At 45.1% G+C, this 23618-nt stretch overlaps 1 long non-coding RNA gene across 1 annotated transcript; it reads left to right on the top strand.

Annotated features, from left to right (window-relative positions):
* The first annotated feature begins 4002 nt into the window (after nucleotides 1-4002).
* LOC132813406 (uncharacterized) lies at nucleotides 4003-14884 on the top strand. The gene is made up of 4 exons (XR_009644071.1): nucleotides 4003-4075; nucleotides 7160-7268; nucleotides 12285-12391; nucleotides 14808-14884. It is a non-coding gene; the product is annotated as an uncharacterized LOC132813406 (long non-coding RNA).
* The last annotated feature ends 8734 nt before the right edge of the window (nucleotides 14885-23618 follow it).

The raw sequence follows: 23618 nt of genomic DNA, 5'->3' as shown, positions 1-23618 counted from the left end.
AGGGTTCAGAGGGATGTCGGCCAAGTGCTGGCAAATGGTAATGAATTAGGTTCGAATATCTGGTTGGCATAGGCTGGTTGGACTGAAGAGTCTATTTTGGTGCTAGACATCTCTGACTGTGGGATCATAAAAGTGAACACTGCTCTGATTCGCCTCTGAGCTCCTTGATGTCCACTTGTTCATTATCTAGCTTCCTCAGTCTCTGAGTGTATTTTTGCTCTGTTTAGTATTTTACTATTACATTCACAGACCTTTCTGTAAATGAATTGTCCACTGCTGCCTGGCTCCTGGCCATATTACAGAGGAGGTAGTACTGGATGTCTTAAATCGTAAGCAAGGTGGATAAATCTCTGGGACCTGTTAAGGTGTATCCCAGACATTTGTGGAAAGCTAGGAAAGTGATGGCAGTGCCCCTCCCTGAGATATTTATATTGTCATTGGTGACAGGTGAGGTGCTGGAAGACCTGTGCCATTATTTAAAAAGGTGGTAAGGAAAGGCCAGGGAACAAGAGAACAGTGAGCCTGAAGTCTGTGGCAGACAAGTTGTTGGAATGGATTCTGAGGGACAGGATTTACATATATTTGAAAAGACGAGGAATGATTAGGGATAGTTAACGTGGCTTTGTGTGTGGGAAGTTTTTTCTGTCTAACTTGATTGAGTTTTTTTTTGAAGACGTGACAAAGATGATTGATGAAGGCAGACTGTGGACTTTGTCTATATGGACACTGAATGATGTTCCCCAAAGCAGACTAGTTAGCAAGGTTAGATAACATGGAATGTTGGGAGAACTAGCCATTTGGATAAAAAAACTGGCTTGAAGGTAGGAGGCAGAGGGTGGTGAAAGAGGGTTGCTTTGTGGACTGGAGGCCTGTGAGCAGCAGTGTGCTGCAGAAATGGATATTGGGTTTACAGAAGACACCAATATTGGAGGTGTAGTGGACAATGAAGAAAATTAGTTCAGAATGCAACAGGATCTTGACCAGATGGGCCTTTGGGGCGAGGAATGGCAGACTGGGTTCAATTTAGACAAATGTAAGCTGTTAGATTTTGGAAAGGCAAATCAGAGCAGGACTTATACACTTAATGGTAAAGTCCTTGGGAATGTTGCTGAACAGAGAGACCATGGAATGCAGGTTCATTGTTCCTTGAAAGTAGAGATGCAGGTAGGCAGGGTAGTGAAGGTAGTGTTTCGTATATTTATATTTATTGGTCAATGCTTTGAGGACAGAAGCTGGGACGTCAAATAGTGGCTGGACAGGACATTGATGAAGCCATTTCAGGAATTATGTTTTAACTTCAAAATTCCCTATTCTGGAAAGGATGTTGTGAATCTTGCAAGAGTTCAGACAAGATTTACAAAGACTTTGCTAGGGTTGGAGGATTTGGGCTACAGGGAGAGGCTGAATAGGCCAGGGTTAATTTCCCTGGAGAATCAAAGACTGAAAGGTGACTTCATGGAGATTTATAAAATCATGAGGGACATGTATAGGTGAACAGCCAGGGTCTTTTCCCCCAGGTTAGGTGGGTTCAAAACAAAATCGCATGGGCTTAAGTTGAGAGGGCAAAGATTTAAAACGGATCTAAGGGGCAAAGTTTTCAAGCTGTGTGTGGTGTGTGTGTGGACTGAGCTGCCAGATGATGTAGTGGAGGCTGATACAATTACAACATTTGAAAGGCATCCGATTGGGTACATGAATAGGAAGGGTTTCCAGTGCTACGGACCAATAGCTGGCAAATGGGGCTTCATTTGCTGAGGATTCCTAGTTGGCATGGACAAATTGGACCAAAGATCTGTTTCTGTGCTGTACATCTCTATGACACTTTGTTCCTCTTTTGTGGAGAGCTAGCAGAAGCACAGATAATTGTCCTTGGATCTGAGAAGGTTAAGCAGTGATCTTGACCAAGTGCAGATTTGTTTCTGGGATATTTTAATTTGCAGAGAGAGGGGAATTGTTAACAATGTCACAATTTTAGTGACTATTTTCAGGTAATTGGTAAATAATATGTGAACATTATTTTATTCAGTAAGTTCTGAGCATCTGGAACAGTCTGAATGGCAGCTGGACCCACACTCAGCAGTTATTCATAAACAGATTTGGAATTTTACTTTTTAAGGGAAGATTTGGGGGGCTATGGGCAAATGGGAAGGGAATTGGAACAGATTTGCAGCATCTCCAGAGGGAGAGAGTACAGCCCAAATGGGCTGAATAGCCCCCAGCCCCTGTGCTCTGTGACACTGCCCATTGACTGTGAATGTTGAAGCTCATTCGAGGGCAGAGAGAGGGAGGATCCCACACTCCCCTCACAATGGGCCCTGAATGCTTGATGTCAGCACAGCCCAATAGGGGGCAGAGGGCAGTACTGGAGGACCAGATCATACCAGTTTGTCCTCCAACCAATCTGAGTGAATGAGGGCATCCTCAAGGCTGGAACTAAAGAAAGGCACCTATCGCAGAGATTTGAGAAACTGGAGGACATGAATTAGGGAGCGTTCTGTGGCTGGTGAGGAATTATATAAATAAGGAAGAGTTGTGAAGCTGGATGAGGTGATAGTGATCGGGAGATTTGTGAAATCGGAATTTAGAGTTAGTGAGGATTAGTCATAATGTTATACAGCAAGGAAACAGGCCCTGTGATCCAACCAGTCCATGCCAAACATAATTCCAAACTGAACTAATTGTATCTGCCTCCGCTTAGTCCACATCCATCCAAATATTTCCTATTTATGTACGTATCTGAATGTCTTTTAAATATTGTAATTGTATTCACAGCTACCACTTTCTCTGGAAGTTCATTCCACACAGGCTCGTGTGTTATAGTGACAGGCAGCTGGAAGCTCGGGCTGTGTTTTTGCAGCAGAACGTAGATCATCAGTCGCCATTTCCGCCACCTCCACTGAGATGCTGCCAGACACAGGTTCCCGTCCCCTCCATTAACAGCTATGCACCCTCCCCAGCCAGGTCATATTCCACTCCTTTGTCTTTCCAAATGTTCCGGTCTCTCTCTGGGTTCTGTCCCTGTCTATTATTTACTCTTTAACCCCTATCTCCTGCAGTACAAAGATCTGCAGGTTAGTTGAATTGGCCAAGCTAAATTTCCCATAACGCTCAGGGATGTGTAGGTTAGGTGCATTAGTCAGGAGAAATATACAGTAATAGGGTATATTTTTATATTTTTAAATACCATTCGGAGGGACGCTGTGGACTTTTTGGGCCGAATAGCCTGTTTCCACACTCAGGATTCTAATTTTCCCAGCTCCCATCAGTTCTGAGGAAGGGCCACTGGACAGATTTCTGTTCCCAGATGCTGCCAGACCTGCTGAGCTTTCCCAGCACCTCCTGCTTGTTGTTCCTGATTGACACCATCCATCCACCTTCCGGGTTTGATTCAGGCAGGGGGAGGATCCCACCACTGACCTCACAATGGGGTCCAGCTGATTGATGGCAGCTTCGGACCAATAGGAAAAGGTGGTGGGACTGGTGGATGAAGTGATAAAGATGGTCATCCAAACAATGGGAGTGAATGAGGGGCGTGGCCAGTGGGATGACACGTCACCAGTAACTCCGCCTGTGCAGTGTCACGTGACTCGGCCGTTGGTGAGTGTGGGACAGGCAAACAGGGAAGGGGGAGAGTGGCCTCGGAGACAGGGAGATAATGAGTCACTTTAGACTGCGAAGTTTTAATTACACTCTGTGCGGTAAGTCTGAATTAGAAACTCTTTCCCGCGTTTGCAGCAGATGGGAAAATGGCTGCGGCCCTCAGGTGGTGATAGGTCCTGGGACATGGGCTCCATCTTTATTGGGGGCAAGGTACAGTGAGGGGCATGGACATGTCCTCTTCAAGGATGGGGGGGTGTGTGATTTGAAGAGAGGCATTTACACATCAAGCACATACCAAGAGAAAAGTATGTCTTTATATTCTACCTGCACTGACTGTGAGTTTTGTTTTGTGAATTTGTTTCATAGGATATTAAATCAGAATAATTGAGGCTAGGAAACTCAAAAGCAAGTTTTTACAGTCAATGGAGTCATCGGGATCTGAATATCATTTGCATTTGACTGTGGACGGAGAAAGGTTTGTCAGTTCTGTTTGTGGGAAAATATCTCCAATATTTTTGTTTAGCAGAAAGATGTACAAATTCGTGTTTGGATCACCCTTTGGGTGTGTGCTCTGTTCTGGACCCTCCAGCTGAGGAAGGAGATATTCGCCTGAGAGGGAGCACAGATTTATCCAAATTACACCTCGTCGCTTTGTAAGAACTCTCAGATTTAGACCCAATCACCCACTTCATGATGTTAAGCTGTAAGCGTCATATTTTCAATTAACTGCAAACTTCCCATTAAAAGTCCTTTTGGACTCAAATTCCAGTACCTTTTCAAGTGGAATGTTCCAGCTTCTGACAACTGTCTGTTCATTCAGAAACTGGTGACGTCCATGTTGACTCTGGGGTTACAAAGGGCTGAATCAAAAGATAAGATGCTGTCCTGAACACCATTGAGATGCGTTGGAACAGTACAGGAGGCTGAGGGCAGTGTAGGTGTGAGCAGACAGTGAAAATGACAGGGCTGCACTGTGAGGGCTGCTTGGCTCAATGAGTGTGTTTTGGAGTTGGGTGTAAACAGACTGATGTGAGACAGGGCGAAGATGAAACTAAAACTCAGTTTTAGTTCAGGCCGTTCAGAAATTCACATGGTCCTAATGTGAACAGCCAGTTTTTAAGTGATACCTGCGGGGTATTTGTTAACAGTTTTTAATGTATTTTTCCTGAGGGCAGTTGAGAGCTAACCACATTGCTGTGGGTCTGGGGTCACATGTAGGCCAGACCAGGTGAGGATGACAGTTTCCTTCCCTACAGGACATGAGTGAACCAGATGGGTTTTCTAACAATCGGCAATAGTTTCATGGTCATCATTCGCCTTTTCATTCGGGATTGTATTGGATGCCGATGCTGCCATGTTGGGATTCTAACCCTAATTCTTGGAACATTGCACATGTCACTCATATTGCAGGAATACCATTAAGCCATTGCCTCCCTTTTTAGCAATGTTTAAAAGAGAGTTCCATCATTCTACGTGTACAATGTGAGATAAAGTACTGCAATGTCCACGTGTCAGCCTCTCCAAAAGGTCAATCAACAGAAATTTGTTTGGGGGTGAAATATTTCACTTTTGTTTGGGGTTTACCAAACAAAAATGAATCCAAATAAAAATCTAATGTCCCGACATGTATGAAGCAGAGAGGGCAGAGACAGAGAGGGATTACAGAGACAGGGAGGGTTGTGGGGCCAGAGGGGGACTGTTGTCCAAACATCACTGTGGTGTACATGGACTGCAGCATTTCAGGGAGGCGGTTAACCACCACTTTCTCCAAGACAAGTAAAATAGGTGGCCAATAAATACTGGTCTGGGCAGCAAGGCAACCCCCAGTGAATAAAACCAAGCAGTGACCTCTCTGAGCTGACTTGCTGTGAAGTTAAAAACCTCTCTGGAAATGGAGTGGGCAGAGAAGAGAAACAGTGACATTTCACAGCTGCCCTCAGAGAGACCTCACCCTTGGAAGTACTCAGAGCCGGGGATCAGCTCAGTGAGTTTCAGTCTCTTCAAACATCAATCTTAGTCAGTTTTATTTTATTAAATCTACAATAGTGAGTAAGGTGAGGATTTCTTTTTAATGTCTTACGGTCTCTTGATTGAAAGTTTAAGATATAAAACGTAAGCAATAAGTTATTCTCGGGCAGTATTTTTCGAGCAGTAAGACTGTGCCTTTGTCTTGGTCTGTAGGTTGTTAAGGCGGAGAGATGGCCTGTTGTAGAGTGGCGTGCTGTTCCTGTCGGGTGCGGGAGATTAGGGAGAGTTTCAATGAACCTGATGATTTGTCTGCAAGAAGTGTGATTGCAAATCCTATTGGATCACATGGATTGGTGGAGGAGTGATAAAGGCAGTGAGGAATTGACAGGAGCCGGGGGGTATGTGGTAGGCGTCAGTTCAGGATACTGCAGATACAGTCAGGTAGGTGGGTTACCTCCAGAAAAGCTAGGAGGGGTAGGTAGGTACTGCAGGAGTCTCCTGTGGCTATCCCCATCTCAGACAAGTGTACTGTTTTGGAAAATGTAGGTGGTAATAGACTTTCAGGGGAAAGTAGCACTGACAGCCAAGTTACTGGTACTGAGACTGGCTTCTAACATAATGTGAGGTATATCCAGTTCCACACGATCGATGGTGATAGGGACTCTCTAGTCAGGGGCACAGTCTGCCGTTTCTGCAGCTGACAGTGAGAGATCAGAATGGGGTGGTGCTGCCCTGGTGCCAGTGTCAAGGATATCTCTCAGAGGGAGCAGAACATTCTCAAAGGGGAAAATAACCAGTGGGAGGACATTGTACATTGTACCAATGACATAGGAAGGGGAAAGCATGGGGTCCTGAGGAGCAGGGAGATTTGCTAGTGCCACTCGGGAGGCATTAAACCAGTGAGGGAGTCGGGGTAATCCTAAAGAGATAGTGAGAAAAGAGGTGAGTCTGAGGCTGGTACTGTTCACCAGATCAGACTGTCAAGGCAGGCAAGAGCAAGCTACAGAATGAGGTGCGACGGACCAGTTACACTGCATTTATTTCAGTGCAAGAGACCTGACAGGTCAGGCAGGTGGGCTCAGGGTATGGTTTTGAACATGGCACTGGGATATTACAGCAATTACAGAGGCAGCACTCAGGGATGGATAGGACTAGCAGCTTAATGTTCCAGGGTATAGATGCTATAGCAAGGGGACAACAGAGCAGGGGGAGAGGTGTTTTTGATTAGGGATACATTATGGCTGGGCTTCGGGAGGATATTCCTGGGAGTACATCCAGGCAAGTTATTTGGGTGGTACTGAGAAATAAGAAAGGGGTGACCATCTTACTGGGATTGTATTATAGACTCTCTCCAATAGTCAGCGGGGAATTGAGACACAATTTTACCGGCAGACCTCAGTTATCTGTAAAAATATAGTTGCAATGATAAGGGTTTTAACTTTACCAACATGGCCTCGGAGTGCTGTAGTGTTAAGGGCTTGGATGGAAAGGTATTTGTTCAGTGTGTACGAGAACATTTCTGATTGAGTTTGTAGGATGTACCTACCAGAGAAGGAACAAAACCTGACCTGTTTCCTTTATTCATTCACAGGATGAGGCTGTCACTGGCTCGGCCAGCATTTATTGCTGCGTTTACCCAGTGGGCAGTTAAGAATCAACCACGTTGCTATAGGTCTGGAGTCCCATGCAGACCAGACCAGGTAAGGATGGCATTTTCCTTCCCTAAAGGTCATGAGTGAACCACATGGGTTTTTTCAACAATTGACAATGGATTCCTTGTCGTCACTAGATTATTTTTTCCAGATATTTATTGAATTCACTTTCCAAAATCTGCCGTGATGGGATTCAAACCCAGGTCCCCAGAACGTTATCTGGGTCTCTGGATTAACTGTCTCGTGATAATTTCACTCCATCATCACTGCCTCTTAGGAAATGAGGCAGGGTGAGTGACTGAGTTATCAGTGGGGCAGCACATCAGCACCAAAGATCCCACAGTATTGTGGCTCAGTGGTTAGCGCTGCTTCCTCAGCAACAGAGACGTGGGTTTGATACCAGCCTCAGGCAACTGTCTGTCTTGGAGTTGGCACATTCTCCCCAGTGTTTGTGAGGGTTTCCTTCGGATATTCAAATTTACTCCTACAGTCCAAAGATGTGTAGGTTAGTTGGATGAACCATGTTAAATTTCCCATAGTGTCCAGATGCAGTATATGAGGTTTTGGGATGTGCAGGCAAATCTCTGCCTGATGTAAAAAGATCGTTTTGAGGTCCTGGACAGAGCTCAGTGAGGTGTGGCTGAACGTTTTACATTTCCCGTGGCGGTAAGGGAAGGTCAAAGGTGTGGAGCATGTGTTGGTGGGAGGGTGTGGACCTAACAAGGGAGGTGCAGAGGGAATGGTCTCTGTGGAACGCAGATAGCGGTGGGGAGGGAAATATGTCTATGGTGGGGTCTGACTTTAGGTAGCAGAAATAAGAGGTTAATGCGCTGTATCTGGAGATTAGTGGGGTGGAAGATGAAGACCGCAGGGCTGTATTCTTTATTGTGGCTGGAGGGGTGGGGTAAAGGTGGAGGTGCGGGAAGTGGAGGGTATGTTGGAGGGCATTGTTGATCAAGTCAGAGGAAAGTTACGGTCCTTGTAGTAGGCCTTTCTGGGATGTCCTGGAATAGAATCCAAAGAGATTAAACAAATATATCACAGACAAAAGATTAACTGGACCAGAGAATAGGACCGCTTAAAGGTCAACAAGGCTGTCTATGGAATCACAGAGGGTGTGAAATATATGCAAATATTTCACGTCATTTTTACTGGAGAAGTATATGGAAGCTCGAGAGTTTGGAGAAATAAACAGTGATAACTTGAAAGTGTCCATGTTACAGAGGAGGTGGGACTGGATGTCTTAAATCGCATCAAGGTGGATAAAGCCCTGGAACCTGATCAGGTGTATCCTGGAACTTTCTGGAAATCTAGGGAAGTGATTGTTGGGCCTCTCCTGAGGTATTTGTATGTTGATAGCGACAGGTGAGGTGCCATTATTTTAAAAAAGGTGGTAAGGAGGGCCATGGAACAAGAGAACAGTGAGCCGGAAGTCAGGCAGGCAAGTTGTTCGAATGGACAGGAATCCATCTATTTGGAAAGGTAAGGAATGATCAGGGAGAGTCACTGTGGCTTTGTACATGCACAATTGTGTTTCACTAACTTGAGTGAGTGTTTTGAAGTGACAAAGAAAATTGATTAAGCCAGGCGGTGAATGTTGTTTATATGGACATTCAATAAGGTTCCACAAAGCAGACTGGTTAGCAGGGTTAGATCACATGGAATGCAGGGAGAGCAAGCCATTACAAAACTACCTTGAAGGTAGGAGACAGAGGATGATGATTGAGGGTTGCTTTGCGGACTGGAGGCCTGTGAGCAGCAGTGTGCTGCAGGGATGGATATTGGGCCCTTAAATAAATGACTTGGATGTGAATATATGAGATATGGTCAGTAGGTTTACAGAAGACACCAAAATTGGAGGTGTAGTGGACAGTGAAGAAGGTTAGTTCAGAATACAACAGGATCTTGATCAGATGGGCCATTGGAGCAAGGAATTGCAGACTGAGTTCAAATTAGATAAATGTGAGCTGTTATATTTTGGAAAGGCAAATCAGGGCAGGACTTATGCTTTAATGGTAATGTCCTGGGGAACATTGCTGAACAATGGGACCTTGGAGTGCAGGTTCATAGTTCCCTGAAAGTAGAGTCACAGGTAGGCAGGGGAGTGAATGCAGCATTTGGTACGCTCCCCGTTATTGGTCAATGCATTGAATGCAGCTGTTGTGATGTCATATTGTGGCTGGACAGGGCACTGATGAAGGCCCTTCTGGAATTCTGTTTTCAGTTCCAATCTCCCTGTTCTTGGAATAATGTTGAGAAACTTGAAAGGGTTCAGAAAACATTTGCAAGGACTTTCCTGGGGTTGGACGATTTGAGCTATTGGGAAAGGCTGAATAGGCTGGGACTATTTTCCCTGGAGATTTGGAGGCTGAGAGGTGATCTTATAAAGTCATGAAGGGCATGGATAAGGTGAGCAGTCAGGGACTTTTTCCCAAGTTCGGTGGCTCCAGAACGAGAGGGTACAGGCTTAAGGTGAGAGGGAAAAGATTTAAAGGGGATTTAAGGGGCATTGTGTTCATGTTGAGGGCATTGCAAGTATGGAATGAGCTGCCAGAGGAAGGGGTGGAGGCTAGTACAATTGCAGCATTTAAAAGGTGTCTGACTGGGTACTTGAAGAGGGAGGTTTTAGAGGGATAAGGGTGAACCGCTGGCAAATGGGACTCCATTAACGCTCTCCGTTAATGGTCAATGCATTGAATACAGAAGCTGGGACGTCATATTGTGGCTGGACAGGACGTTGATTAAGCCACTTCTGGAATTCTGTTTTCAGTTTGAATTTCCCTGTTCTGGGAAGGATGTTGTGAAATTTGAAAAGGTTTGGACAAGATTTACAAAAACGTTACCAGGATTGGAGGATTTGGGCTACAGGGAGGGGCTGAATAGGCTGGGGCTATTTTCTCTGGAGAGTCAAAGACTGAGAGGTGACTTCATTGAGATTTATAAAATCACGAGGCACGTGGATAAGGTGAGCAGCTGGCATCCTTTTTCCTCAGGTTAGGTGGGTCCAAAACTAGAGCACATGGGTTTAAGTTGAGAGGGCAAGATTTAAAAGGGATCGAACTGGCAACATTTTCAAGCTGAGTGTGATGTGTGTATGGGAGGGGCTACCAGATGAAGTAGTGGAGGCTGAAAAATCACAACATTTAAAAGGCTTCCAATTGGGTACATGAATAGGAAGGGTTTTGATGGATACAGGCCAATAGATGGTAAATGGGAATCTTTAGTTTAGGATTCCTTGTTGGCACAGACGAATTGGACCGGAGGTCTGTTTCTTTGATCTTAATAAATTAAGATGCATTCTTCTCTTTTGTTTCGAGCTAGCTGAAGCACAGATAATTATCCTTGGAGCTGAGAAGGTGAAGCAGTGATTTTGACCTGGCGCAGATTTGGTTCCAAGGTCTTGAATTTGCAAAGAGAGAGAGGAATTGTTAACCCTGTCACAATTTTTAGTAACTACGTTCAAGTAATTGGCAAATAATACAAGGTGAAAATGTGAACACTATTTTACTCAGTAAGTTCTGAGCATCTGGAACAGTCTGAACGACACAGATTCAGCAGGTATTTTGAAACAGACTTGGAATTTTACTTTTTAAGGAAAGATTTGGGGGTAGTTGGGACATATATGCACATCTGTAGAGGGAGAGAGGACAGCTCCAATGGGCTGAATAGCCCCCAGCCCCTGTGCTCTGTGATACTGCCCCATTCACTGTGAATGATGAAGCTCATCCCAGAGCAGAGAGAGGGAGGAGCTCACCTCTCAATCGGCGCCGGCTTGATTAACGGCAGCTCCAGACCAATAGGAGGAGAGTCTGTGTGGTCCTGCAGCCAATGGAAGGAGTGAATGAGGGGTGTGGCCAGCAAGACGACACCTGTCCATGAGCTGTGCAGGTGCAGTGTCACTGGGTGGGGGGTGGGAGAGAGACAGCAGAGACTGGGACAGAGGCTGTCGGACCTGAATTACAAACTCCCGGTAAATTAAAACCAAAGAACTGCAGATGCTGTAAATCAGAAACAACAACCAGGAGGGTCTGGAGAAGCTCAGCAGGTCTGGCAGCATCTGTGACGAGAAATCAGAGTTAACGTTTCAGATCCGGTGTCCCTTCCACAGAACAGATGTTACTGAGGAAAAAAAAGTCCGTTTATGTGCAGAAGATAGTGTGGGGGGATGGGGGGCAAGATAAAAGGAGTAAAGGTGGGGATAGAGTGAGAAGAGCGGTTGGATAAAGGAGTGGATAACGATCTGACTGGGGGAGGGTGACTAGCTGTTAATGGAGACTATTAGTGGCTAACCATAGGTAGTGTGTAATGACAGGCTGTGACATGAGGTGGCTACGACATGAGGTTGTTAACCTGTGGTTAGCCACGAACTGTCTCCATTGTAAGCTGTTGCCCACCTATATCACTGCACGATTGGAGCTGCTGAGGACACAAACCTTTGGAATATCCTCCCTCACCCCCTCTGTCCGCCTTAAAGATGTATCTAAAAATCGTTCTCTTTAATCAACGTTTCCATCATCCGTGAAGCATTTTAGGAGATTTGTCAATGTGAAAGGCTCCATACAATGCAGGTAGTTGTTGTTATTGTCTGACATCAGGAGAAACAGGGATGAGCCCTCTCTCTCTCTTCATACCTGATGAACAGCAGCAAAAGCAGGAAGCACTGAGCATGCTCCAGCCCACAATGGGCCTCGGATTATTGATGTCAGCGCAGGACCAATAAGAGTCGGGGGGAACGGGGCTGGAGGACCAGGATGTGCCAGTTGGTCCTTCAACCAATCGGAGTGAATGAGGGGCGGGACAATACTCAACCACGTGATAAACTTCACTGGCAGCACAGTGTTGTTGTGGCCAAGGCATTGGAAATGTGTGAAGGTGCAGGGCAGGGGAAGGAAAGACATATTGACCAGGAAGAGAAGGAAATTTTCATGGTATGGAATGAGAGGTTTTACAGAACTTAGTGCACATTGTGAATCACAAATTTGAAAATCCCAAATTCTGCCCATTTTCCTCCTTATAATGCATTTTGCACTCCCTGAAATAGCAACTGTGTTTCTCCCTCCACAGATCCCAGTGATCAGTGCCAAAGCCCCATTGCCTGTGGAGAGGGTGATGTTTGATTTCCCTGTCCAGCTGCAGTTCATGTGGTGAAGGTGCTCCCACAATGTGGTTGGGTAAGTGCTGTTATAGATTATTCACTCAGCAATATTGAAGAGTTGACAATGTATGTGCAAATCAGCAACAGTTTGTTTTTTTAATCATGTTTATAATTTCACAGAAATACTATTGAAAAATTCTGGCATAAGGCCACAGATTGAGATACTAGGTCAAGTGATCAAAAGCATTGCCAAATGAGCAGGTTTTCGAGAACACCTTAAAAGAGGAAAGCAGGTCTGAGAGGGTTCAGGTGGGAATTCCAGACAGTGTTGCCTTGGCAACAGTAGAAACAGCCAGACAGGTGAAGCAATGAATAAACACAAATGAGTTGTCAAGGTCTTGCAGGGTGTGTGGTGCAGGGAGACAGGGATGTTCACAGGGTGAGAATTTTAAATTGTTGCCTGTAAATAGGAGCCTTTCGATGGATCAACTAGTTTTGGTACAAGTGAGCACTTGGGCAGGAGGCTTTAAGATACTCTTGAGATTACATGTAAGTTGAATGTGGGAGGCTGGCCAAGAGTGTTTGGATAATTAAGTCTGGAGATAAATACTCGTCCATCCCTGCATTCAGTAAATGAGCTGAGACTAGGGTGGAGTTGGGTGATGTCACCAATGAAGAAAGTGTGTTTTTGGAGTTGGGCTCTTCCTCCACATCACCCCCACCTCCCTCCCCTCACCAAATCACAGGTATTGTTCCTTGTTCTGTCTGTCTGTCTTTTCTGGTTATGTCCTTCTCTCCCATTCTGCTACGAAGTAATATTTTGACCTCACCGTTGTTGGAAAAACCTACTCCATCCCCACTCTCCCATTCCTTTCTAAATTCCTTGTATGTGGTGTCCCTCAAGGATCGATTCTTGGTCCCTCCTGTTTCTCACCCACATACTGTCAGGAGGTGACATCGTCCAAAAGCACCGTCTGAGGGTTCACATGTACACTGACAATGCCTAGCTCTCCCTCCCCATCATCCCTCGCCATTACTCAGTTATCAAACTGCTCATCACACTCCCACTACGCGATTGGCTGCAATTTCCTGCAACGGAACATTGAAATGGTTAAACCCATTGCCTTCAGTTGCTATTACAAATTCCTTTCCTTACTGCTGAGCTCCCTCTCCCTGGGAACTGTCTGAGGCAGAACTACACTCTTCACAATATTGCTCTCATATCTGTAACCCCAAGGTGACCTTCTGATCAGGTATCTACACAATCACAAACACCAGGAATTCCAATCTCTAAAACGTTGCTTCCCCCCCCCCTTCACCCCAGCTCCATTGCTACTGAAACCCCTGACCCGTGTTGATGTTGCCTTAAACTTGACGAATCTAAAACAGAACCCTTGATTCCGTGACTATCCGAGTATCTGATTCCAGATCCCTCATGATGGGAAACATCCTCTCAGTATTTACCCTGTCAAACTCCTTAAGAATCCTGCATGTTACAATGAGATCACCTCTCATTCTTCCCAAATCCAGTGAGTAGAGTCCCAACATTTTCAGCCTTTTCTTAAAAGATAATCCCTACAAGCCAGGGATCATCCCAGTTAATCTTTTCTGAAATGCCTCGGATGAAATTATGTATTCCCTTAAATAAAGGGACCAAAACTTCTGTCATTACTCCAGATGTGGTCTCACTCGCACTTTGTAAAGTTACTCTCAGGTATATACTCCAAACACTTACACTGAAAACTCCTTGTAATAAGAAACAACGTTCCATTCCCCATCCTGATTCCCTGTTTATAACTGTGTTTCCTACGCAATTACCCCTGGTCCCTTTGTGGTGCAGCTTTCGACAGTTTCCACCATTTACATAGCACTCTGTTCTTTTATTATCTCCTCCAAAATGAGCAACTTCACAATTTCCCAAATTATGCTCCATTTGCTAACTTGTTGCCCACTTCTCCAATGAATCCCTCTCTGTAAACTGTTTATAATCCTTTTGGAACTTTACCGTTCTGCCTTTTCTCAGAGATTTCCCCGCTCATTCTTCTAAACATTTCCTGGGAGCACTGGGCAGTGGGAAGCAGTTGTTACCTTTTCAGAGAGACTCTTTGGAATGACTGGGAGGAGCTTGCTGCTCATGGGTCAGAATGGAGACAACTTGCCATCGAGCTGCATGAGCCTTTCACCCCCCCCCCCACCGTCTAATTGATGAGGCACAGCAGCAGCACGGAAGGAAAGAAAAGGAAGCACACATCCTGCTCTCCACATCGCACTGACTCTTGAAACATTGTGTCCCATGTGTCAAAGATCTGCCCTGTTCAGTCACATGAAGACCCAGTGTGGAAACTCACAGAAACCCATACAGATTTCCCCCTGAACTAACTGCTGACCCCCACAAGGGGTAATGTGTCCAGTCATCCTGGGCCAGGAGGAGGGGGGTGGTGAGAGTTTCTTAAATGAACTGACAGTGACAGTTTTATAAACGTGTATTACAGGTGGACATTCAGATGGTAATCTCAGTAATTGTAACGCCAAACTGTGACAAAATTACTCAATTCATCAGGAGCTGGATATTCACATTGTGTGTGAGTATTGTATTCCAGCTCATTCCCATTTGCTGCATAAATGTCCTCTTTTGAATCACCCCACACTCTCAGTAGATCTCCCCAAGTCTTCAATATGTGTCCTGTAATCCTTTTCTGATGAACTCATGAGTGTAAGGTGGATTATTCTAAATCTGTAAACCCTCTGTCACAGGGCACCCGCAATTTCCTCTGCTACAAGGAGAACAATCTGTTTCCCCAAACCCCTGATTCCCCAATGTCTGTTTGCTCCCTATAAGGCACACATCAGGATTGTGTTGGAACATTCCCACTTGCCTGCATCAGTGCAGCCCCCAACAATATTAAAGTGAACATCCTCCAGGACAAAGCACTGTGCCTGAGTGGTGTCCCATCCACCACCTTCAGCATTCCCTCTCCCCATCCCCAGGGTACAGTGGCATCACTGTGTAAAAGGGAAAGGCAGCATTGTCTGACCAGACCATAGGGCTGCTGTCTCATTAGGGAGAAATGTCTGGTGGTGGGTTTAACCTGAAGGTTACCACAGCCCAGGCAAGGGGAGAGGTTGAGAACAAGAGTCCATCTATTGTAGATGGATATTCTTGATATGTATTAACAGCACCCATGTCTCTGCAACTAAAATCCCCCATTCCTTGAACCATCCTGGTAAATCTCCTGTGCCCCCCCTCAGGGACCCTGCCATCCTTCCCAATGTGTGGGTGATCTCTGGTTTGCACAGACCCAGCTGCTCTGTGTTCCTGTGGGTGATGTCATCATCGAGCAACAGTTGCATTGAACCTCACTGTCTGTAAGGGTGGGAGACACAGAAATCCCGGTAGCATTTGAGATGTATTTAGTGTGCACTTGCAATGCCATGATAGATGAGACTTTTCCACAATTATTGGAAAATAGATGAGGACAGTTAGGTGGTAGTTTTCTTTGTCACAGACCCGATGTACTACCAGAGCCTTTTTCTGTTCTGTAGACCGCTAAGATGTTTATTATAGGAATATGACAGGCTCCATTGGACTTCAGGTCAGAAAGGGTGATACTAGAGTAGATGACAGATGATTGGCCGATGTTTTGGGAGGAAAAGGAGATTGAGAGGTTTAAGGAAGAATTCAGAAGCTCAGCACAGAATCGGAAAGGGCCGTCATCAAGTGAGAAATAAACATTGGGAATCCTGAAGGCTGGAAATAAAAAAGGCACATATAGCAGAGCTTTGAGAGACTGGAGGGGATTAGAGATAGGGAGAGTAATGAAGCTGGAGGAGATGAAAGTTGGAGAGGATTCTGAGGATTGAGGATGTTACAGAGATAGAGATATTTCTGATAGACTTTTTTGAGTTTTGAGGCTGGAGAGGAATTATCGAGATAAGGAAGAGTTGTAAGACTGGATGAGGTGGCATTGACGGAGAGTTCCGAGCATAGAGGAATTTACAGAGATAACGAGCGATAGAGTCAGAACGTTATACAGCACTGACACACACCCTGTGTTCCAACCAGTCCGTGTCAACCATAAATTCGAACTGAACTAATCGCATCTACCTCCACTTAGTCCAAATCCATCCAAGCATTCCCTATCGATATACAGGTCCAAATGCTTTTTCCTCTTAGAATCCCATTCCCCTACCGTTTTACTCTCATTTACCCCTTACTAATTCACTAAACCCAATCATCCTGAACACTATGGGCAATTGAGGACTGCCAGTTCACCTACCCTGTACATCTGTGGCTTGTGGGAAGAAACGGGAGCACCTGGAGGAACTCACGCTGACACGGGGAAGCATATCCAAACTCCACATGGACAGCCACCCAATGCAGGAATTGAACCTGTGTCCCTGGCAGCAGTGCTAACCATTGAGCCACTGTGCCACCCTTAAATTGTAATTGTATTCACAGCTACCACGTCCTCTGCTAGTTTATTCCACATGTGAATCACTCTCTGTACAAAAACAAAAAGTAAAATCCGGAACGTCTTTTTAGGGTCTTCCTTTTCTCACCCACTCTTGAATCGCGCCCCCTCCTGGAAAGGGCACCTGCTGTTCACATTACCTATACTCTTCAGGATTTTATAAACCTCCAATAAGGTCACCCCTCAGCCTCCTACACCCCAGTGAAAGAGGTCCCAGCCTACCTAGCCTCTCCTTATAACCGAAAGCATCCATTCCCATCAACATCCTGGTAAATCTCTTCTGAACCCGCTCCGACTTAATAACATCTGTCCTATAACAGCACAACCTGAACTGAGCACAGTATTCCAGAAGAGGCCTCACCAACATCCTGTACAACCTCAATGTAATGTCCCAACTCCTATACTCAAAGGTGTGAGCAATGAAGGCAAGTGTGCTATACATCTTCTGAACAACCCTGTCTACATGTGACATAAACTGCAAAGATCTGAACCCCGAGGTCTCTTTGTTCTATATCACTATGCAAGGCCCGACTTTTAATCAGTGTAAGTCCTGCCCTTTTATCAAGATGAAATATTTGGCATTTATTCCAATCCAGAACATCCTTCTAGTATAAAGGCAATAGAAGTATACTTAAGAGGAAAATCAGTAAGGCAAAAAGGGGACAGGACACAGTTTTGGCGAATAGGGTAAGGACAATCCAAAGGGTTTTTATAAATACATTAAGAGCAAATGGGTTACTAGAGACAGAATAGGGCTCCTCAAGGATCAGCAAGGCAGCCTGTGTGTGGATCTGCAGGCGATGGGGTGGGGGGGGATACTAAACAAGTATTTTGCATCAGCATTTACTGTGGAGAAGGATATGGAAGATATAGAATGTTGGAAATCGATGGTGACACCTTGAAAAATGTCCATATTACAGCGAAGGTGGTACTGGATGTCTTGGAACGCAGAAAGGTGGATAAATGCCCAGGATTTCATCAGGTGTGTCCTAAAATTCTGTAGGAAGCTAGGGAAGTGATTGCTGGGCCCCTTGCTGAGATTTTTGTATCAGCGATAGTCACAGCTGAGGTGCCAGAAGACTGGGGGTTGGTTAATATGATGATACTGTTTAATGAAGGCGGTTTGGACAAGCCGGGAACTACAGACTGTGAGCTGAGTTGTGATGGTGCCAGACAAGTTGGAGGGAACCTGAGGGACTGGATTTGCATGTATTTGGAAAAGCAAGGACTGATTAGGGATAGTCAGCATGGCTTTGTGTGCGGGAAATCATGTCACTTACTTGACTGAGCTGTTTATGAAGAAGTAAGAAAGTGGATTTTTGAGGGCAGAGCGGTAGATGGGATCTATATGGACTTCAGTAAGGCGTTCGACAAGGTTCGCCATGGAAGACTAGTTAGCAAGATGAGATCTCACCATACCAGGAGAACTAGCCATTTGGAATATAGAACTGCCTCAAAGGTAGAAGACAGAGGGTGGTGGTAGAAGGTTGTTTTTCGGACTGGAGGACTGTGACCACTGGAGTGCCACAAGGGTCGGTGCTGGGTCCACTACTTCTCATCATTTACATAAATGATTTGGATGTGAACATAGGAGGGATTGTTAGTAAGTTTCCAGGTGACACCAAAATTGGAGGTGTCGTGGGCAGTGAAGAAGGGTACCTCAGGTTCAATGGGATCTTGATCAGATGGGGAAATGGGCTGAGGAGTGGCAGATGGAGTTTAATTTAGATAAATGTGAGGTGCTGCTTTTTGGAAAAGCAAAGCTAGCAGGACTGATAGACTTAATGGTCAGGTCCGAGGGAGTGTTACTGAGCAAAGTTTCCTTACAGTGCAGGTTCATAATTCTTGAAAGTAGAGTCGCAGGTGGATAGGATAGTGAAGGTGATTGGTATGATTTACATTATTGGTCAGAGCAGTGAGTACAGGAGTTGGGCAGTCATGTTGTGGCTGTACAGGACATTGGTTTGGCCACTCTTACAATATTGAGTGCAATTCTGTTCTCCACCTATCAGAAGGATGTTGTGGAACTTGAAAGGTTCAGAAAAGATTGGTGGCAGAATATTCTTTAAGGGTAGAATAACCAGTGGGAGGTCATTGGACATTGGTACCAATGACACAGGAAGAGAAAAAGATAGGTCCTGATGAGAGAATATAGCAAATTAGCCTGGAATATAAAAAAGTAGATACTCGGTCGTAATATCTGAATTACTCCCAATGCTACATGCTAGTGAGAGTAGGAATAGCAGGATGGAGGAGATGAATGATTGGCTAAAGATCTGGTGTAGGGCAGAAGGATTCACATCTTTTGGTCATTGAATTCTCCTCTGGAGTAGAAGTGACTTGAATAAGAAGGATGGATTGTCCCTGAATTGGAAGGTGACTAATATCCAGGCAGGGAGATTTGCTAGTGCTACTCGGGAGGCATTAAACCAGTGAGGGAGTGGGGGTAAACCTAAAGAGATAGTGAGAAAGGAGGTAAGTCTGAGGCTGGGTACAGTTCAGAAATCAAACAGTCAAGGCAGAACGCGGTAGAACCGAGCAGTTACACTGCATTTACTTCAATGCAAGAGGCCTGACAGGGAAGGCAGATGCGCTCAGGTTATGGTTTGAACATGGGACTGGGATATCATCGGTATTATAGAAATATGACTCAGGGATGGATGTGACTGGCAGCTGTATGTTCCAGGGTATAGATGCTATAGGAAGGATAGAAAGGGGGACAAGAGAGGAGGACGAGTGGTGTTTTTGGTTAGGGATAGCATTAGAGTTGTGCTTGGGGACGATATTCATGGGAGTAAGTTCAGTGAAATTATTTGGATGGAACTGGGAAATAAGAAAGGATTGATCACCTTATTGTTAATATCTGCGTGTGTTTCATCTGATTGCTCTGGTTTCCTCCCACTATGTAAAGATGTGCAGGTTAGGTGGATTATCCAGGCTGAATTACCCACAGTGTTCAGGGATGTGCAGGTTTGGTGGATTATCCAGGCTGAATTACCACAGTGTTCAGGGATGTGCAGGTTAGGTGGATTATCCAGGCTGAATTACCCACAGTGTTCAGGGATGTGCAGGTTAGGTGGATTATCCAGGCTGAATTACCCACAGTGTTCAGGGATGTGCAGGTTGGGTGGATTATCCATGGGAAAGGCAACATTACATGGGTAGGGTGGGAGTCTCTGAGGGTCAGTGCGGATGTGATGGGCTGAATGACCTGCTTCCCCACTGTCTGGATTCTCTGATAATTATAATAGTTTTAAAATTTCCAAAAAAGAATAGACCAGATCTAAAGTTGCTGTTCTAAATTGGATAAAGGTGCATTGTGATTGAACAAGATAAAATCTTTCAATACTTCTTTGCTATTCCCAGGTAAAGGGACGGCTGAAAAGTGGGAACGTAACATAAGGAATAGGAGCAGGAGGAGGCCATCTGGCCCCTCCAGCCTGCTCTGCCATTCAATAAGATCAGGGCTGATCTCAGCTCCACTTTACTGCTCTCTCCATAACCTTTAATTCTTTCCTGTTCGTAAATCTACATTTTGACCTAAAGACATTCAAGATGAAAGTCTCAACTGTTTCAATCAGCTGGGAATTCCACAGATTCACAACCCTTTAGCTGAAGAAGTTTCTCCTGAACTCAGTCCTAAATCTGATACCCCTTATTTTGTCGCTATGCACATAGTTTGTCCAGTCCACAGTGGAAATGACCTCCCTGCTTCTATCTTATCTACTCCTTTCATAATTTTATATTTTTCCTATACAATCTCCATTATTCTAAATTCCAATGAGGATCATGCCAGTTTTGTCAATCTCTGCTCAGAAGGCAACCCTTTCAACTCCAGACTCAAACTAGTGACCCTGCTCTGCACCCCTCCAGCGCCATTACATCCTTCCTGAAGTAGGGGACGAAAACTGTACACAGTACTCCAGGTGTGGCCTCACTAGCCCCCTGTATAGCTGCAGCATAACCATCCCTCTAGCAATGAAGGACAATATTCCCTTCACTGCCTTTTAATTACCTGCTGTACCTGCAAAACCAGCTCCTCTGCACAGCAGCCTGCTGCATGTTTTCACCATTTCATCATCCAGTTTGTTGTTAGTCCGACCAAAATGGATGACCTCACATATCCCAACATTGTCCTCCATCTGCCAGACCCTTAACCACTCAATTAACCTCTCTGTATCCCTGTGCAGACTGACAGTGGCCTCTGCACACATTGCTCTACCACTCATCTTAGTGTCGTCCACTTTTCATGAATCCATGCTGTGTCTGCTCGATGAGACAATTTCTATCCACATAGCTCACTATTTCTTTGAGAGATCAGACATTTCCCCCACTACAGAAGTTATGCTAATACGTCCATTTTAAAATATTGGCATCACATTTGCAGCTTTCCAATCTGTTAGAACCGTCCCAGAGTCAGCAAATTTTAGTGAATTATCACGAGTGTATTTGCTATTTACCCACTGCCATTCCTTACAGTCCCCGGGGATGCATTCCATCACGGCCAGGAGACCCATCTACCTTTCGGCTGGTATCTTTCCCAGCACTGCCTCTTTACCGAGAATGATTGATTGTTTCTCTGTCTTCATCTGCTGTTGCCCCATAGGCCTGAGACAATGAGTATATAGACAGTATGTTCCTGTTAAGGCCGAGGCTGGGAGGTGTAAGGAATGCTGCTGTCAAGAGGAATTGTGGCTCTGGTCAAGAAAATGAAGGAGGGATATGGCAAGTCCAGACAGCTGGGTTTGGGTGAATACTGGAGGAGTATAGGGGCAGTAGGAGTATACTCGAGGGAAACTAAGAGGGCAAAAAAGGGAACGAGAACTTTGTGAAATGGGTTTGGGGAAAATCCAAAGAGATTCTAGAAATACACTAAGGACAAAAGAGTAACCAGGCAGAGAATAGGGACCCTGAAAAGATCAACAAAGGCGGTCTATGGATCTGCAGGAGGCAGGAGAGATACTATCTGCGTATTTCATGTCCGCTTTTACTGAAGGAGGATATGGAAGTGAGAGAGTTTGGAGAAATAAATAGGGATAACTTGACAAGTGTCCATATTCGTTCAGAGGCACTGGAACTTGTATAATGCATCAAGATTGATAAATCCCTGATACATGATCAGGTGAATCCCCGAACTTTGTGGGAAGCTAGGGAAGTGGAAGTTAGTTGGGTCCCTCGCTGAGATATTTGTATCACGAGGTGCTGGAAGACTGGCGCCATTATTTGAGAAAGGTGATGAGGAAAAGGCCAGGGAACAATACACTGGTGAGCCTGGAGTCAGGCAAGTTGTTGGAAGGGCTTCTCGGGATAGGATTTAGATGTAATTGGAAAGGTAAGAAATGATTAGGGACAGTCAGCATGGCTTTGTGCATGGAAATCACTAACTTGGACTTCAGAAAGACATTCAAGGTGGAAGGACTAGCTATTTGGATATAAATTGGCTGTAAGGTTGGAGACAGAGGATAGTGGTGAAGGGTTGCCTTTCGGACTGGAAGCCTGTGATGAGCAATATGGTGTAAGGATCGGTGCAGGGTTCACTGCTTTTCATCATTTATATCAATGATGACTATGTGAAAATAGGAGCTATGGTCAGTGACTTTACAGGCACCAATTGGATCGGGAAAGAAGGTTACCTCAGAGTACAATGGGACTTCAATCAAATGGGCTGGGGAGTGGCAGGTGGAGTGAATTCAGATAAATGTGAGGTGCTGCATTTTGGAAAAAACAAATCAGGGCAGGACTTATACATTTAATGGGAAGGTCCTGGGAGAGTGTTGTTGAACAGAGGACTTGAGGTACAGGTTCATAGTTCTTTGAAAGTGGAATCATGGATAGCAGGATAGTGAAGGAGGCGTTTGGTGTACTTGGTCAGTGCATTGAGTATTGGAGTGGGGACATTGTTTGCAGCTCTACAGGACATTGATTCAGCCCCATTCACTGTGGTGATGAGCTCATCCCAGGGCAGAGCCACAGTACATACACAGCCACGGAAACAGACCCTTCAGTCAAACTCCTCTGTGCCGACCAGACTATCCTATCCTCATCTATATATTTATCCATCAATGGCTCCCTGATTTTATAACCTTGAGGTTATCCCCTCAGCTCCCACATCCTGGGAGGGTCCCACCACTCATGTCACCAATGGGCCTGGCTGATTGACGGCAGCTTCAGACCATTAGGAGGGACTAGGTGTAATCCTCCAGCAATGGGAGTGAATGAGGGGTGTTGCCAACAGGCAGCATGTGACATGAGTGTGAGGTGCAGTGTCACTGGGCAGGGGTTGGGAAGAGACCCAGTGAGTGTGAAGGGAGTGGGAGGGAAATGGAGTTAGTGTGGACTGGGAGGTTTATAAACCATGATGTAGTGTCTGCTAGATCCTGAATAGAAATCCCAGTAAATGAAAATCCAAAGAAATGTGGATGCTTAAATCGAAACAACAGCTAGAAGATACTGGAAATAGCTCAGCAGGTCTGGCAGCATCTGTGAAGAGAAATCAGAGTTAATTTTTTGATCCGCTGACCCTTCCTAGAACTGATGTGACTGAAGAAAAAATGTCAGTTTATATGCAGAAGGTAGGGGTTAAGGAGTAAATGTGATAGGTGGTGATATAGTCCAAAATGAGATACAGCAGCAATTGGACAAAGGAATGGATAATGATCTGGCTGGGGGAGGGTGAATAGATGTTAATGGAGATTGTTAGTGACTACCTTAGGTAATGTGTAATGGCAGGCGGATGTAATAACAAGGCCTGGGTGTGTGGGTGGGGAACTAGGGTGCGAGGACATGGGGTCTTAGGACCTAAAATTAATGAGTTCCATTTTAAGGTCAGAG

Source organism: Hemiscyllium ocellatum, unplaced genomic scaffold (genome assembly GCF_020745735.1).
Source record: "Hemiscyllium ocellatum isolate sHemOce1 unplaced genomic scaffold, sHemOce1.pat.X.cur. scaffold_3676_pat_ctg1, whole genome shotgun sequence".
Lineage (NCBI taxonomy): Eukaryota > Metazoa > Chordata > Chondrichthyes > Orectolobiformes > Hemiscylliidae > Hemiscyllium > Hemiscyllium ocellatum.
This window is presented reverse-complemented; position numbering and strand designations above follow the sequence as displayed.